The sequence below is a fragment of the Centruroides vittatus genome, unplaced genomic scaffold (genome assembly GCF_030686945.1).
Source record: "Centruroides vittatus isolate TY-2023 unplaced genomic scaffold, ASM3068694v2 contig_939, whole genome shotgun sequence".
Lineage (NCBI taxonomy): Eukaryota > Metazoa > Arthropoda > Arachnida > Scorpiones > Buthidae > Centruroides > Centruroides vittatus.
Genome location: NW_027122623.1, coordinates 1 through 12,732, shown reverse-complemented (window position 1 = coordinate 12,732; position 12,732 = coordinate 1). Strand labels below are relative to the sequence as shown.

Below are 12,732 nucleotides of genomic sequence, written 5' to 3'. Positions count from 1 at the left end.
CTGTCAACAGCGCCCCCCCCATATTTCTGTAAATTTAAAAACTGTTACTCTACCTATTAATTTAAAAGCTCTGAAACTTTCTGCAAATATTGGAGTAACTTCTGACTGTACAGAAAATGGTGTGACAGACACCCCACGAAAGGTTAAACTGAAAAAGCAGTTGCATAGTAAGATCAGGCAGCTATCAAAATTAAGGAAGAAGTATTCTATGTTTCGATTTCAGGTTAAAGATAAGCAAGACATAAAATATATTATGAGACAAATTCGTCGTGTGTGCCCAGGACTATCTCACGTTCAGTTGTGTTTCTCTGAGTCACAAATGAACATGTCATCAAGATGTAAGAAAGGAAGAGTAAAGGCAAGTCAAAAAGTGAGAACGTGACAATATGTGAGAATGCGACACATTTTAAGGACAATAGAACAAAATAACTTTTCCATACAAATAAACGTCTGCAAAGACTTTCAATATTTACTGGTATAATTTTATATATGAATGCGTTTATATTATGCTACAAAATTTCTAAATCAGACAATGTCATCTACAACAAAGGTCACTTCAATTTCTACCAGTTCCAATTACTCAAAACTTTGTAAAGTTTTACATTCGCCTTGTTAATTACAATGTCAGTACATAATTATAATACATAAAAGAATATCTCTATCATTTCAATATATTTAAGTTTTCAAATATATTTGCACTTGTTTTGTATAATCTCTACAATATTAAGTAAAACATTTCTTTATAAGACGAGTATTTTATTCTCAAGTTTTACAGTTTACTTGAGAACTGCAAATACATTTCCTATATCACGGCTAAACCAGCTTGGACACAGGACACTGTACCATTTCATTGTTAAAATCTTGGGCATATTCTTACGTTTTCACTAAAACTTTATAGTATTTAAATGATATTACCCTCATTTTCGATTTTCTTGCATAAAACATTAATACGTTTTATCCACTTTTTGGATGCTAAATTCTTTTATATATATATATATATATATTTAACTGACCTAACAATATGAAATTAGCCAGAGGCCAAGGAGCGATCTCGAATGACTACATACTCGGCAACAGGTCGGTGAGACCCGATCTCGTTGTCTGTTCGATGGCTCTACGATAAATTGTCGGCGAAATTGCAAGATCAAACCGACATCAGGAACGCTGATACCAGTTTGGACAGAGTAAAACGCGTCCTAACCCGCAAATTTTAACCAAAGATAGAATAGGAGGGTTTAAAGTTATTGAGCTGGAAAGTTAAGTGTCAAGTGATCGACTGTTTGGCCATGCATCTGCAGGTGTGCGGTGAGAGATGTAAGCTATGTAATTACGTAAAACTCTCATTATATGGCGCTGTCATTACAATATTTGGTTTTGGACTTTCACGCTTCCTTCTACTCACATCGACAATCGACTTTCTCCTCCTTTAACACTGGGTTGTTTATCGTTTAGTATTCAGATGTTATATTTCTCAGTCAGTTGTTGATAGTACAGATGATATTTACTCCATTTCTTGTGCGATGTTTTCTTTATGATCGCAACGGAGAAATAGGCTTAAGATAATTCTAAATTTTACCCAAAATGACGCCTCGATTCTTACATCAACTAGTAATTTTTAGATATTCTTTAGTTGTATTTCGGTCAACTTTGGCTTCTGTAAGATGAAAGTAATGTAATTATATTAATTTTTACAGTATGCTTTTATCCTGTTTCATTTTTCTGTTATTTTTTAAATTGTGGGCTTTACAGAATTTTTTTTCCTATGGCTGTTATTGATTCGGCCGGCAAGAAATTGACAGATGCCAAATAGTAAGCGACGTGGTTCAGCAAATTTGGGAGAAATCATTTATAAGATATCCTTGCGTTTGTTGCTTCAATTTCATCCCGGATCTCTCGAAGTATAATGAGTGATCAACTTCGTCTATTTGGTCTTGATCTTTTTTGGTCGTTTACTTTCTAGTGTACAGTATAATAGTTATATCAATTAATGAGATTGGATTTTACAGCTTCTGAAGAGTTTAGCATGTTCCCAAAAATTAATGTCTTCTACATTTAATGTCTTCAACTACATTTCATGTCTTCTAATATATAATAAAGAATAAATAACTTAATTAAATTTATAATTAATGTTTTGCAAGTAGGGATTACAATCCAGCAGTGTTTTTAATTAAGTTGAATTTTTGCTGCACAAACGTCATTCCAGCTAGATCCAGCGCGGATCTAGCCCGAATGTATTTTTTAAGCAATAAACTTTTATCTGTCTATCTATCCAGCAACTTATTGTTTTTTTAAAGAAATAAAATATTTCTTTAATACTTAAAAAACATTTATTCTTTAGACTGGTCACTCTAAATCAGTAAAAGTTCTTACACATTTAGGTAGTAAACTTAACTTCGGTTCGGTTTATCACTTGAGATACAGACAATTAACTCTAAATGTTTATTTTGATTATAATTATAACGTAATTTTTAAGTTAAATAATAGCAAACGTAATTCTAATAATATCAAATGTAATTAAAAAATATTTTATTAATCCGACGAAAATAAAAACGTAATTCTACTAATTAATTTAAACTAATATACTAGCGGATAAGCCCGGCGTTGCTCGGGCAAAAAGTTTCATTATAGCGAATCTTACCCATTTTCAGAGAATGCAAGACTTAGGTCTTCCTGTTTCCAGACTAATTAGAGAATTTTTAGATGGGTCTAAAAATATGTTCGATTTTCCGCAATAAGGCAAAAAGCCACATCTGCGCCTGAAAATCTTGCACAACGCGTTCTCTTAACACTCAATATAACTCAACATCTGTTGTTAACACTTTCATTGTTAACACTCCCCCCGCGCGGGAAGTGTTAAAAACCTCTCCTCCGCAGGGAAAATTACGAAAAATTTCTTTTTAGTGTACGTACCGTATTAACTTAAAATGCAATCAAAAATGCAAAAAACTGCATCTAAAATAGTACAGTAGAAGCCGAGTCATTCAGTGTAAGCCTTAATTTTCTCTTTCTCTCCAGTGAAAGAGAATTTCGAAACTTCCTCATTCTTGTGACATACTCTAACTGTACCAAATTTCAACTTTTAATTTTTAATTGTTTGGGAACTGCGCTGAATATTATTATTATCAACTTGCCTCGATAAATAATAATGTGAGGACCGAATTGAGCCATTCCGATTTTAAATTTTCATTATTTCAAATTTCCTCGGGAGATAACGATCGAGATTCGCGATAACGATCAAGCTTCGAAAAATGTACATTCTTCTGCCGTCAAAACCGCTTCCCTCCTTCTCCGGATCCCACCTGAGTCATGGAACTCAAGTCAGCACCCTCTATCGTGATTGGTGATCGTTACGGAAGGGACTGGGGGTATATAAAGGGGGAAGAGATCTAAGAAAGAGGTCGGAAAGAGGGGAACGACCTGCTGACCCGAGTCCTGTACGAAGGCCATTCCAGACGCCAGAGCCTCCGACTACAAGCCGATCCTGCCGCCCACCGCCAGGAAAGACGCCGAAGAATTTTCAGCCCGAGCCGAAGAACATACTCGATCATAAGCGATAGTAGTAGTCAAATGACACATACGAATCACAAAAATTGTCAAGTAAATTCAATTTGTTGTATTTATAAGTAATTTTTAGGTAAATAAGTGTTATAAGTAATAAGTTTAGTGTTTTTGCAATTATTCTATGTTATTAATAATTTTTGAAATAATGCGACACTGAAAGTATTTTGAAAGATTTTTTATTTTTACTTTCATTAATACAGAGAAATCATTTAAATTTTACAATTTAAGTGTGTCCACTTTTTCTTTTAGTTTTTCTAAACCAAGACACAATTCTGCCATTAAGTATAGGAATAAATTTTCACGATGGGTAACGATGTAATTACGATCTAATTTTTGATATTTTATAATGTAACACCAAGAAAGCTGACATTGAAATTCGTCAATGAACTCTTGGTCAAGCTTTTGATAACGGGAAACAAAATTCCAGTTTAGGAAGTCTTGTATTTGACGTAAAGTTGAGGTTTTTAATTGTTGGTATTTTAAGAGTTTTTTAATATCAAATTTATGTACGTAGCCAATAATAAAAGCATCCGAAAGAATTTGGTGTTCGGCTACTTTATTCCAATCAAGATGGTCGAAAAAAGTTGTAAGGAAATGATCATTTAATATCTGATATTGACATATTAAATCCCATTTTGCATAGTTAATATGGTCCATAATAAATGAGGGTAGAAATTTGTAATTTTTCCATATGTGGTTCCAATTTAATTTATTCGCGAATTCCCTAATAAACTCTTCAGATAAATTACGTCGTCGACTAATTGTATCCCAGTGGACATAGTTTTGAAATTGACGAATAACGTTTTCGTCTATGGCCGAAGATGAGAAAGCTTTCCAGTCAATTTGGGGTTGTGTAGCGTCTATAAAGAAATAAAACATTTTATATTATTTGCTGCTTTATTCAAGTACATATTATGTATACATATAAGAGTGTACATTCTTGAGTATAAAATGAGGATTACATATATTATATTTGAGTACATTACAAAATAATATCAAATATTTAATTTTTGTTACAAGTAGTTATGATCATTATGAGTTCCAAAATTTTCTTTTTTTCAGATACAGTATCTTCTTTTTTTTCAGATACAGTAATTTCGTCTTCAAAAACTACTTTTTTAGTAATATTATAGTCTTCAGTATCAGAATCAGACAACAGAATTTCTTTACAATCATCAAAATTTATTTTTTGAGAAAAGGTACAGTCGCCAAACCCTTGTTCATTTCTGTCTGTCTCGCTTAATGATTCCATTTCTAAAAATACTGGGTGTGAGATTTTTTCGAAGATAATTTGTGCAATGGCAGTTCCACGTTCAATAACAATATTTTTGGGGCCAAAGTTGTACATCATCACCCCAATATTTCCACGATAGTCGGAATCGATGATGCCTGCATTTATTATTATGTTATCTAGTGACAAAGAAGATTTTGGAGCCAATCTGATATAACATTTATTATTAGGTATTTCGATGGCCAGATCAATAAAAATAATTTTTTGTTCATTCGAGTTTATTTCAAAGCCCTTGACACAAAAAATGTCATATCCTGCTGCTCCCTCTGAAGCTTTAGTGGGAATTTTAGCAGCCTCGCTTAATTTTTTAAAATATACAATTTCTAGAAAATAAAATATTTATTATTACATTTATAAACATTAATATTACATTTATATTTTATAAAATATTACATTTCATACAATTACATTTTATGAAATATTTGTTAAATATTGGTAATGTTATTTTATCATTTATTACAAAAAATTTACATTCGTATATTTTATTATTTGGTAATTTTAATGATGCCGCTTTATTACATGTTTGTTTTAAACACGAGTAAGTTTTACTACAAATACTATGTATTATATAACTACATTTTCTTTTGTATACTATTATAAAGCCATATTGTGGAAATGATGAGGAATCTGCAAAATTAAAAGTAAAAATTGTAGTGCCCAAATGATAGTGCATCTATTCCATTATCTAAAATAAATTTTTTATCGTAAAATGGAGAAAGGGAAATTTTATTTTGTAGATATGTTGTTACTATATGATTTTTGCTTTGAATTCCATATTGTTGATGCCTTAATAATTCTGTATTAAACAAAACTTCTTTATATTTATCATGATTAAATGTTTTTACAACAGATTTTTTAATTCCCTTGGCAGTTTTCTTATTTTGTTTATCGAAAATATAGGAATACATTTTTGGTTTCAATGAGCAAAATTCAATTATAGGTTTCGATAATGTTTCATCTTTAAAATATCCTAGTTTACTTTTGTTCGCTTCGTTATATAATTTATGGTTTTTAGGGTAATTACTAAAATCGAAGATATCCGGGAATGATTTAAAATCTTCGTATACATCATTTGTATATATTTGAAGTGTTAGTGAATCCGTATCGGTATATAATAAATGTACGTTTTTGCCATATCTATTTTTAAATATTTTATAAAATGTTTCGTAAATATGCAATTTACTTAATTCTAATACGCAAAAACCAATATAAATTGGTTTGTCTAGAATTAAATTAGGTTTTTTCATTTTAAAAATAGTAAGGTTATCATTTATAATTTTGAAATTTTCTACAGATGGCTTAGCTAGATATCTGCGATACTGATTTAATGTCGTGGCTGCTTTTAGGTTAATACGTTTTCTTACGTTTTGACACGTTTTGCCAAAAAAACTATTATTCATTAATTTAAAAAATGATTTGTCAAAATCGTTAGTCGATTCTTGTCTTTTTTTATTATTAAAATATATATATTTTTTAAGCCATGCACTTTGGGAAAATGCCAATACTCTATGAATTTTAGTTATTATTAGACCTTCCTCCAGATAAAATTTTAAATTTCTATAATGAATTACATAGTTTGTTTTATCAAAAAGAGTAGGAATTAGTTTTTTATTATTACTATATTTTAAATTTAATTTTTTTAAGACTGTTTTTTGGTAATTGGATAATAAATTGTATGGGATATGTGTGTGTTCAGCAGCGAGTGGCAAATTATCATGTCTGTCATGAATAATTTCAGGATATTTTAAATCAACCTCTAAGATATATCCTATACTATTTTTATTTGATATATTAGGTATGTCTAGAGCATCTATTTCGTCTTTGTGCAGCCATCGAAAATTATTTACGGGTAAATATGCACTCATTACGAATCCGTAAAGGTTATTCGCATCTATCGACAGAATATAATTATGAGGTTGATTTTTATCATATGTGTCGGGTATTAATGGATTATTTGCTTTTGCAAATCTTTTTCCCGCTAAACTTATTCCCCCCTAATTCCACTTTCAATGAAAAGGTACATATCTAAATCATTAAATAATTCCAATTGGATTTTGGTCATTTTTAAACCACAGTTCCATGTTAAATCGGGGTAGTTATGAAATATACGGGATCCAAATTATAATATGTTAAACTTAATTTTCTGAAATTCTGAAATATATCTGCTAATAATACTGTATCAACATATTGGTATAATTTTAAATAGTCTTTGAAAGTTTTACAATTAAATTTATCCCAAACTAATTGAGCGTGATTGTAATCGTCATCTGTAATATTTTCTCCTAATAATTCATTATAAAAGCATTTTTTTGGGGGTAGTTGTATTTCATTTAATATTTGCTTATTTTTAAAATAGGAATACGGAAAAATTCCTTTCCTTTTTAATAATTCTCTATATTTGCTGCGACGAAAAAAATGATTAAAAATTGGAAAATTATAATTTGCATTTTTTAAATTGTCAGTCAAAACTGAAAGAGAAGAATTTAAAAACTGAAAACTGTCAATAAATTTAAAATAATCTAATGAAAATGTTGTAAATTTTTCAGAATTTATAGGAATAATTTTGATTTTGGAAAATAATTTAGAGGGAATATTTTTAAAAATTAAATGCGAATCATAACCTGAAAAATTGTGCAATATAATGGGGATAAACGTTTTTAGTCGGTAATTTAAATTGCAACAATTATGGGCCACCCCCGAAAAAGACCTGTCTGATGATCATGATCCATTACACGCAGATCATTATCACCAAATTTTTCTTTACAAATATGACACAAATGTTTAAAATTATTGGAAACAGTATTTAAATTAATTTCAACATTGCGATTTATTTTATCTAACAAATTATTCAGCTGCATTTGAATATCAATTAAAAAATTATTAACAACATTATCTCCACAATAAAAATTAGCATATATTATTTTATCCTCATTTTCAATAATTATAATGGAATAACATATAGGTTTATGAATTTCAACAATTTTAGTACAACTTATTTTAGGGTCTATTTCATCAGAAGATACCTGTTCCAAAATTGATTCAAAATCTGCATATATACAGATTGCATGAAATAATGACTTTTCATGAGAGTGGAACTTTACAATTGTATTGTCTCCTTTTGGAGTAGATACTTTTTGATATTTATGATTAGAACAAAATTTTATATGGTCGTTTAAAGTAGTTTTTCTTTCAAAACCATTTAAACAGAGTTTACAAAATTTTCTTGCTGATGATTTATCAGACATTAGTCTATTAAAATTCCGAATTAAAAAAAAATGAGATTTATACAATAACAAATTAATTTCTTTTTCAAATTGAAATTTACTTATATAGATTGGATAAATTAATTTCTTTTCATACCCATATACATGAATACTTAGGCAATTATTTTTCTCAAATGTGGGAATATTTTTCACATTTATGGGAAATTTTAAACGGTTTATATTTAAATATTTTAAATATTTTCTATATAAATAAATAGAATTTCTGTTACTACTAGTTGCGGGATATAAATGTGCAACTATACAATATAAAAAACATTGGTTATCTGAGCACTTTATATTTAATACACAACGTTTGAGAACTAGATGTTTAGGAAGAATAATATGGCCGCAGCCACCAATTTCATTTTTATATATCCCAATATTGACATCTATAAATATAATTTCTTTTAGTATCCACCCTGATCCATATTTTATAAACTCTTCAATATAATTTAGAATTGTATCAAATGCATTTCGTAATTTTTCACCAATCATATATGAGGACAAAATATGCTCAACATGGCTAGAAAAATATACATCTTGATACTCTATAATATCATCTTCTTTATATTTTAAAAATTTAGTTTTTAAATTAATTAAAAATTTCCTTCTACAAACAAAATTATCATTAACTAAAATATCATAAATATTTGATGTTATTTTTTCGAAACAGACAGCTGGATCTATATTTTCTAAAATAAAAGCCCTATAAGTTTTGGCATACCCTCTAAAAGCTTTTTTCCTTAAATTAAACATTCTGATCTAAATGTTCAGTCATTGCATCGAAAGCTTTTTTATATAATTTAAAGTCCTTAACATTGATATTATACTTGTTGGGCGGATAATTCCCTTTCATTTTTGTTAATGATATATACCAAACTGACTTGAATTCGATGACTTCCATTGTTTGATTGTCGCATACTTTTATCTTAAATGGCCGAATTTTTGAACATTTGCCAGTATCTGTAGACAGGTCTAAGTCAAACTTTTGTTTTTTTGATTCATCTTCAACATTTTTAGGTTTTGGACCTCTTTTTTTGCCCACATTCTGTTTCATATTAAAATCAAATTCACATTCTAAATAAATATTATACTTATTAAGTAATTTTAACATTTAAAAATATTTTAAATAAAAATTATAATACTTACCATCAGCAGACGACATGATTCTTTATTCGTTGTATTTGGAAGTCTTGTAGAAGATATTTTTCTCAATCTTGAGCTACTGCTTTTATACAAAAATAATAGGGTGTGGTCAACTGATTTTATCTCGGGCGTGGTCATGTTTACGAAGGAAATATATTTAATTTCGGGTGTGGCAGTTTTAGAAAGCAGTCAACCATAAATTATACTTACAAAATCTATTGTATTCTGAGCGTGGTTGCAGGAAGTGACCTCGACACTTTTAACAATAGCCGATCTAAATTATAATTAAGAAATAGATTGCAGGAAATGACTCGACACTTTTAACAATAGCACCTAAATTATAATTAAGAAATAGATTGACACTTTAACAATAGCCGACCTAAATTATGATTAAAAAATAAATTGAACGTGGTTGGAGGAAATGACTCGACACTTTTAAACAATTGCGAACCTAAATTATGATTAAGAAATAGATTGGGCGTAGTTGCAGGAAGTGACCTCGACACTTTTAACAATTGGTGAAGAATTGAAAGTGGTTTTATAAGAAAAGAATGTTGGGTATGTACCGAATTTACAGGAAAAAAACAACACGGGCATGCACAATATAAGCTGCGATAAACTTAAGAAAAAAACCACATCAAACAAGCGAAAGGAAAGGAAAGAAACTATACAAATTTCAAAGCAATGGTAAGTATTTAAAATAACATGGTTTATAATTTAGATTTAAACTCTTATAATATTTAAATTATTTTAAATATATTTTATTTAATAGGCAACAGGAGGTGATTTAAATTTGAATATAACAAGTAGTGATTTCCAAGTAAGTAGTATTTAAAATAATATAGTTTATAATTTAGATTTTAATTTTTATGATTTTAAATAAATATAGAGTATAATGGATTTAATTAATCGAAGTGAAGTTGACAGCAGTTACTCTTCGCACGCGAGAAAGGGAAAGACAAGAAAGAGAAAGAAATATGGAAAGAGAAAGGGAAAGGGATGAAAGGGAAAGGAAGGAAAGAGAAAAAGAAAGGGAAAGAGAGAGGTATTGGCAGCGACCCTCTCTGCACCGTATACAGCCTGCCATGTTAAAAGAATATTAGGATTATTTGGGTATGAGCGGCCAGGGAGGGGATTTGGATCGCAACAAACAGGGAATACAAGTTAGAGGTTTTTTTAAAAAAAATAAATGTTGATAAATAACAAGGTAATTTATATACAGGCATCTAGATTGGAAAAAACTAAAAATGGAAGAAAAAGAAAAAGAAGAAGAAGAAGAAGATGATGATGATGATGATGACTATATTGAAAAAAAAGAGCAAGAAGAGTGCGACAGGATCATACGGATGAGAGAGAAACAAGTAAGTTTTTTTTTTTATTTTTAAAAAAAACGTATAACAAGGTAATTTATATACAGGCATATGTAGAAAAAATATTTTTAAAAGAAAAAATAGAAGATAGTCAATACATTCAGTGGGGGAAGAAAACAGAAAAGAATTGGAGGGGTACTTGTATTTTATGAGGGGAGAAAGGAAAACGCAAGAAAGGGAAAGAAAATATGAAAGAGAAAACAGGAAAACGGTATGAGCAGCCAGGGGGGAGGAAATTCATAGACTCCTCCTCAACCTCTCTCCAACCTCCTCTCCAACTCCCCCCTGAAATTACCTATATAACGTTCATTCCATGCATCCGGGAACATTATATAGAAATCCGACTTAAAATAAATTGTAAGTATATTTTTCCTTATATATCTATATTTAATTAATAATATAATAAATAGGGAAAATATTTTAGATTTCAGTACTTTGGATTCGGGTGCATTAGATTGGAATACTTCATATTCAAGATGTGAGTAATAAATATAATATTTAAAAATAATGTATATATATATATATTTATTTAATTCATATTAATATAAAATAGATTTCAACCCTTGCAATGTATGGAGGGATAATGTCAGAGTAATTATAGACTTTGAAGCTTTCACAATAGATGGCATGGACCTACCGTTTAATACGTTATGCAGACAACTTGGTTTTGTGGCACAAAACTCGAATGAATATCAAAAAATTGAATTTTATAATGAAATAATTACTTTTAAAGATTTAAGTTTTGCTAATAAAAAAATGTAAGATTTGGCAATTATTTACATGGTTTATATTTAGCATATGAAAAACAATATTTCGGAAATTGGGAAAAAAGTGATAATGTGTGCAAAATTTTATATAATTTATTTTTAAAATATAAATTTTTTTACTATAAAGGAGGAGAAATTGAAAAAAATTATTTGAACTTAACTTCAGAAATATACAATGTGAATATTCCGTATTTTGATCTTGAAGAACGGGGAGTGCCCAAATCTTCAAAAATTCGAGTTCCATGTCCCCATCATACTAAAATATATCCGCATTATTGCCATGCTCCGAAGAACTGGAATATAGAGAGGCCATGTCCTCATCATCATGAAATATACCCGCATATATGTATGCCACCAAATGCGTTATTTTACGGGAAAATTTGCCCATTCCACACCCGGTTTACACAACATTGCAGCTTATGCGATGTTTTTTCGTATAAAGCATTTATGATCGAGCAAGGTAAGTACATTTTATTATTATTATTATTATATAAAAATTGGTAAATATGATTATATATATATATTTTTATTTATTTTGTACAGGTTTCTGGCAATAACTGCATTTTAAATAACTGTATGTTTTTGAAAAATAAAACAATTTTTTATATTTTAAATATTTTTATTCATTGAATTACAACATTGATTATACATTATAGTCGGTGGGCGTGCCAAATATAGATGTTGTTCGGCAAATTTCTTTACAAATTCATCATTATAAAATTTATCAGTTATACTCAGTTCTTTTAAACATTGATTTCTATTCATTTTATATAGAAAATACAGACAGAAAAATCCACAATTCATCGAATATAAACTCTGATGAACAATATTATTCCAACAGCAATTTTTAGAATTTCGTTTAACAAATGTAATAATTTTGGTTTAGTTGGTTTCATTCCATAACTATCGTAGTAAAAACAGGTTTTTCCATCGAAAAATGCAGATACCCAATGACTTCCAGGCTTATTTTTTTCGTCTAGATTAATTATAAATGATTTATATTTACCGATGCAAACGGGTAAATCATCGGATGCGAAAACTCCTCCGAAAGTTCTTTTAATTTTTTGGTCACTGGAGGCCAATTTCCATAACGTAATAGTATTCATTAGTAATCTACAAATACTGTCCTTGAGTGATCAATTTCAAGAGTGTTATTATATTCAAGTAAACAAATAACGTTTACAGTTTCTAATATAGCGGTTGCAAACTTTAATTCAATTGATATGTTTCCTTGTTCGCTTACACTAATATGCGATTCTGATGCCGAACGATCGGGAGAAAGATCAAAAGAATATAAAGTATAGCCATCTTTATAATCCCGGTAGGATATATTT

The 12,732-nt window shown here is 29.3% G+C and overlaps 2 long non-coding RNA genes across 2 annotated transcripts; both read left to right on the top strand.

Moving 5' to 3' along the window:
- The first annotated feature begins 10,087 nt into the window (after positions 1 to 10,087).
- Positions 10,088 to 10,432, top strand: LOC136984900 (uncharacterized). Its single transcript, XR_010882259.1, has 2 exons — positions 10,088 to 10,190; positions 10,393 to 10,432. It is a non-coding gene; the product is annotated as an uncharacterized lncRNA (long non-coding RNA).
- Positions 10,433 to 11,388: 956 nt separating this feature from the next.
- On the top strand, positions 11,389 to 12,012 carry LOC136984907 (uncharacterized). Its single transcript, XR_010882260.1, has 2 exons — positions 11,389 to 11,858; positions 11,942 to 12,012. It is a non-coding gene; the product is annotated as an uncharacterized lncRNA (long non-coding RNA).
- The last annotated feature ends 720 nt before the right edge of the window (positions 12,013 to 12,732 follow it).